The sequence below is a fragment of the Equus quagga genome, chromosome 5 (assembly GCF_021613505.1).
Source record: "Equus quagga isolate Etosha38 chromosome 5, UCLA_HA_Equagga_1.0, whole genome shotgun sequence".
In the NCBI taxonomy this organism is placed as follows: Eukaryota; Metazoa; Chordata; class Mammalia; order Perissodactyla; family Equidae; genus Equus; species Equus quagga.
Genome location: NC_060271.1, coordinates 12,316,410 through 12,323,088, shown reverse-complemented (window position 1 = coordinate 12,323,088; position 6,679 = coordinate 12,316,410).

Here is a 6,679-nt window from a genome sequence, read left to right as displayed (position 1 = left end):
TAACAGTCTTAATTTATAAAGGTGACTGAGTGATGATACAGGGAAGTTAATGACACTGAAAGAAAGGGTTAATGTTACTATTCACAGTTCTGCTAGAAATGAGAGGCATAGCACACCATACAGGGCCATGGGGGAAGCACTAGTGTGAGTCAGGAGGCAGACAGGAGTGAGGGGAAGGCATAGGCCACAGTCTTTATTGGGGTTTCCATGAGAAAGATGGGGTAGGGCAGGGTAAGCAGTTTAGGATTGGCTAATTTGAATAATTCCAGTAGGCTTTAGGGCATAAGGCCTGTCCCTGGTCCTCTGGTATCCGGCCCTGGGTATTATAGGGCAGGGCAAATATTGGCTTGGTGTGTGAAGGTTAAATGAAAGAAGTGGTTGGGGTATAGACTTGGGATTGGTTGAAGGGTCTGTAATATGATTTTCACATGCCTGTGAAAGCTGGATTGCAGGGGAGATGGAAACAGCTTTGGTCATTAGTTTGGCCCTGTGATTAATGGGTGCCAAATAGACACATGCAGAATATAAGAATACACAGAACAAAGACAGAAAAACAACAGAGAAAGTCAATGAAACAAAGATTTGTTTCTTTGAAAATATCAGTAAAATTAACAAATCTCTAGCAAGACTGACAAAGAGAAAAGAAGACACAAATTACTAATATTAGGGATGAAACAGGGAATATCACTACAGACCCTACAGACATCAAAAATTTAGTAAGGGAATACTACAAAAATACTGCTCTATACACATAAATTTAACAACTTAAACAAAATGGACTAATTCCTCGAAAAATACAAACTACCATGACTTATCCAATATGAAACAGATAATTTGAACAGTCCTCTATCAAGGAAATTGAGTTCGTAATTTAAAAACACCTATAAAAGAAATCTCCAGGAGCAGATGGTTTCACTGGAGAATTCCACCAAACATTTATAGAATTAACACCAATTCTATACAATCTCTTCTAGAAAATATAAGAGGAGGGAATACTTCCCAATTCATTTATGAAATTAGTATTACCTTGCTACAAAAACCAGACAAAATAGTACAAAAAAGAAACAACAGCTAATATCCTTCATGAATATAGATGCAAAAATCCTTAACAAAATATTAGCAAATAGAATTAAATAATATATAAAAAGAATTACACACTATGACCAATCAGGGTTTATTTCAGGGATGCAAGGCCAGTTCAATATTCAAAAATTAATCAGTGTAATCCACCATGTTAACAGGCTAAAGAAGAAAAATCACATGATCATATCAATTGATACAGAAAAAGCATGTGACAAAATTCAACAGCCATTCATGATAAAACCTCTCACAAAAATAGGAATAGAGTGGAACTCTTCAACTTGTTAAAGAGCATCTACAAAAAACCTACAGCTAAGGTTATACATAATGGTGAAAGAATGAATGTATTCCCCCTAAGACTGGGAACGAGAAAATAATGTCTTCTTTTACCACTTTATTCAACATAATGCTGGAAGTTCTAGCGATTGCAATAAGGCAAGAAAAGGAAATAAAATAAATACACATTGGAAAGAGAAATGAAACTGCCCCTATGTGCAGATGACATGATTGTCTACGTAGAAAATCCCAAGGACTCTATAAAAAAACCTCCTAGAACTAATAAGTGAGTTCATCAAGGTCACAGAATACAAAATAAACATACAAAAATTAACTTGACTTCAATATATTAGCAATGAACATGTGGACACCAAAACTGAAAATACAATACCATTTATAATCACTCAAAAAAAAAAAAGAAACACTTAGGTGTACAGGGCTGGCCTGGTGGCTGAGTGGTTAAGTTCACGCACTCTGTTTTGGCGGCCCAGGGTTTCACTGGTTTGTATCTTGGGCACGGACATGGCACCGCTGGTCAGGTCATGCTGAGGTGGTGTCCCGCATGACACAACCAGAAGGACCCACACTAAAAAATATACAACTATTGGGGCTGGCCCCGTTGCCGAGTGGTTAAGTTCGCGCGCTGTGCTGCAGGTGGCCCAGTGTTTCGTTGCTTCGAATCCTGGGCGCGGACATGGCACTATTCATCAAGCCACACTGAGGCATCGTCCCACATGCCACAACTAGAAGGACCCACAACGAAGAATATACAACTATGTACTGGGGGGCTTTGGGGAGAAAAAAGGAAAAAATTAAAAAAAATCTTAAAAAAAAATACAACTATGTACTAGGGGGATTTGGGGAGAAAAAGCAGAAAAAAGAGAAATACTTAGGTGTAAATCTGAAAAAATACATGCAAGACTTACATACCAAAAACTACACAATGCTGATGAATGAGATAAATGAAAAAAACATACTGTGTTCAAGGATTGGTAGTTTCAACATAATGAAGATGTCAATTCTCCCTAAAATTGATACACAAGTTAAATGAAATTCCCATCAAAATCGCAGGAAGATTTTTTTGTAAACACTGACAAGATTATTCTCAAATTTATATGAAAAGGCAAAGGAATTAGAAAAGCTAAAACAATTTCAAAAAAGCAAATAAAGTGGGTGGAATCAGTCTACCCTGTTTCAACACTTATATCAATAGTAATCAAGACTGTGCAGTATTGGTAGAAGGACAGACACAGAGATCAATGGAGCAGAATGGAGATCCCAGAAATATACCCACACAAATATACCCAACTGATTTGTCAAAAGTGTAAAAGCAATTCAATGGAGGAAAGATAGCCTTTCAACAAATGGTTGTTGAAATAAATTTCTAGGTCCAAGATGGAGCCACTCCTGCCCAGGATGCCACATCAGCAAACGGAAACTTAGGTGACTTTTGTGTTCCTATAAATGCTCTGTCTGACCAGAAATGCAGCATATCCAGTCAGCTAATCCCCAAACAACAAGCCAACTCAGGGCTCTATGCTTATTTCCTTGTTCCTTCTCACCCCAAACTAGGTTGACTATGTGGCCCCAGCTGGTCAGATATTTTCTATTTTTCTCTTCCTTGTTCTTTATCTTTTATCCTGTAAAAGCTTCCTGCCTTCCACCCCATTTTGCAGTTCTCTAACGGTGACCGTCTGCTTCATGAAGTGTTAAATACAGTTTGTATGACCTAAATTGTCTTCTTTAATCACTTTTTAACATGGTGGTGGAGCAATTGAACATCCATAGGCAAAACAATGAATCTCTACTAAATATCACATGTTATACAAAAATTAACTCAAAATGGATCACATATTTGAATGTAAAACATAAAACTACAAAACTTTTTTGAAAAAACATGGGAGAAAATCTTTGGGATCTAGGGTTAGGCAAAGTGTTCTTAGACTTGGCACTAAAATCATGATCCATAAAAAGGAAAAATTGATAAATTGTACTTCATCAAAATTAAAAATGCTTGGTCTGCAGAAGAGTCTGTCAGGAGGATGAAAAAACAAGCTACAGAACGGGTGAAAATATTTGCAAACCGCATATCTGACAAAGGACTACTATCTAGAATATATAAATTATGCTCAAAACTCAACAGTAAAAACCAAACAATCCCATTAGAAAATGGGCAAGAGTAGTTATGAAGAGGCAGTTCACTGAAGAGGATATACAGACATCAAAAAAGCCCATGCAAAGATGTTCATCATTGGCAACTGGGGAAATGCAAATTAAAAGCCCAGTGAGATATCACTTCACACCTAAAGTAAAAAATAGTGACACCACCACATTTGCGAGAATACTGAGAAAGTGGATCACTCATACGTTGCTGATGGGAATATAAAATTGTATAGCCACTCTGGAAAACGATTTGTTAGTTTTTTAAAAAGCTAAGCATGCAACTACTCTACAACCTAGCAATTGCACTCCTGGGCATTTATCCCAGAGAATGAGACTTAGGTTCATGCAAAACTCTGCACATGAATGCTTATAGCAGTTCATAATAGCCAACACCGGAAACAACTCAGATATCCTTCAACATGTGACTAGTTAAATAAACTGAGGAATATCCATACCATAGAATAGTACTCAGCAACAAAAAGAAACCAATTGATATACATACATGCAACAATCCAGATGAATTATGCTGAGTGAAAAAAGCCAATTTAAAAAGTTACATACTATATGATTTCATTTATAAAACATTCTTTTCTTTTTTCCTTCTCCCCAAAGCCCCCCAGTACACAGTTGTATATTCTAGTTGTAGGTCCTTCTGGTTCTGTTATGTGGGATGCTGCCTCAACGTGGCTTGATGAGCAGTGCCTAAGTACGCACCCAGGATCCGAACTGGCAAACCCTGGGCCACCGAAGCGGAGAATGTGAACTTAACTGCCGCACCACTGGGCCTGCCCCCTATAAAACATTCTTGAAATGACAAAACTGTAGAAATGAAGAACAGATTACTGGTTACCAGGGATTAAGGAATGGGTAGAAGTGGAGAGAATGGGCTGGGCTATAAAAGGGCAACATGAGGGATCCTCAGGTGGTGATGGAAATGTTCTGTTTCCTAACTGTATTATTGTCAATATCCTGGTCACGATGTTGTACTGTAGTTTTGCAAGATGTTACCATTAAGGGAAACCAGGTAAAGGGCATACAGGATCTCTCTGTATTATTTCTTACAACTGCATGTGAATCTGCAATTACTATCTTAAAATAAAAAAACTAATTAAAAAAAATCAGTAAATAGGGGCCAGCCCGATGGCGTAGTGAAGTTCACATGCTTGGCTTACGCAGCTTGGGGTTAGCATGTTTGGATCTTGGGTGCAGACCTACACACCGCTCATCAAGCCATGATGTGGCGGCACCCCACATACAAAACAGAGGAAGACTGGCACAGATGTTAGCTCAGCAACAATCTTCTTCAAGCAAAAAGAGGAAGACTGGCAACCAATGTTAGCTCAGGGCCAATCTTCCTCACCAAAAAAAAAAAAAAAAAAAATCAGTAAGTAAAAAATTATTGTTCTCCACCCCCTGAAATAGTAATAGTTATCAGAGGCAGATTTACCATGAAGCTAAGAGTAAGCTTCAGGGCCCACCTGCACAAACCCTGGAAGTGCTGAAGTTACTGGGGATTTGTAATCAGAGTGTGTAAACTGGGAAGAAGCCAGACTGCAACAGGAAGCAATCTGATAAATTGCCTAAAGGGGTTTTGAAAGAAAGGGACCTAAATTTCCAAGATTCCATACTGGGTGTTTTTTTCTCATTCTAAATAAATATTAATATGTATACCCAATTTTAGCCTTTACCTAATTTTAGAGGGTCTCAATAAGTACTTACAAAAACTTCAGGCCCCACAAAACCCAGCTCTGCTCCTCCTTGCCACACATACTGTTGGGGAGCGGGAATTTCCCTTCTTTTCTTCTTGTGTTTTTATGGCTGGACTAATAATAGAATTGACACAAGCCCAGATTAGCAGAAGAGCCCAGTTTAATATGTATGTATTAGAGATCATAAAGAAATGATGCTCGGAGAGTGAACAAAGCAGGCAGCTTCTCCTCCCTGAATCACCCAGCTCTGGTGATAAGAATGCAGGGAGCACCTTTCACAAGGGAGATTTATTTCCTGCTTTCATGGGGAAGAGAGAGAGGAGAAGCAAAATGCTTTTTTTTTTTTTTTTTTTTTTGCATTGGCTGCTTCTCAAGTAACTTTAATTCAAAATAATCGGTATGCCATTGTGGGATACTTTGGGGTGGCCTGCCCTGGGCCCCAACAATAGCCTGGCCGCTAAGAACAATGGCTCTGAAGCCAGATTGCCTAAATTCAATCCTGGCTATTCTCATCAGGTGTGTGACCTTGGACAAGTTACTAGCCTCTCTGACCCTGTTTCTTCACCTATAAAATGAGAACAATAAGCCTACCTCATAGTTGTGAGCATTAAACGAATTATCACATCACTTGTAAGTGTCTAGTAGTAGGCGCTGCGTGCATACTTTTATTATCATTAGTGAGCACCCAGGTTGTGCCAGGCACTGTGTTGAGTACTTTAGACACATTAATTTACTTAATTCTGAAAATAACCTTGTGGGGAAGGTATTAATCCGATGCACATTTTAGATATGAAGAAACTGAATTTTTGAGAGATTGAGTGTCTGGGATCAAGCCTGACTCCAAAAACCACACTTCCACCAACACAGTTTTGCCAAGCAAAGGAAGGTAGCTTCCTCCAACACACCCCGGACCGAAACATCACGTCCCCTGGGGGCTCTCACCGCCGGAGCCGACCTCATCGTAGGTCGCCCTGGCCGAGGGACTTCCCACCACACTCGGGGTGGGCGACTTCCGATTCCAACCCGGGACCTCCGCTTCAGGTCCGAGTCAGGGGGGATGCAGACATGTGCCGCCTTTCATCATCCTCAGGATTCCGCAGACAGGTGGCAACTCCCCCGCAGCTCAGGCTGGTGCAAATCGTCACCTGAGCTGCTGAAAGACCAGGTCACCAGCCTCCGACAAACGCCGAGGGACCAGAGCCAGAGTCCGGCCCGCGGGCACAAAACGCCCGCCGGGGCCTGCGCGCTCCGCCCACCCGCCGCTGTCGGCCCCGCCCTCCTTCTAAGCCCCGCCTCCTAGAGGGCCGTGGGCCTCTTCCGCCGCAGAGCCAGGCCGCACGTTGGCGCAGCACTAGGCCCGCCCCGTTCCTTGGGTCGCGAGCGCCGAACGCATCGAACGCAGCCAATGGGTGGTGTGGCGGCAGCACCGCGGGAGGTTCGATTGACCGAGC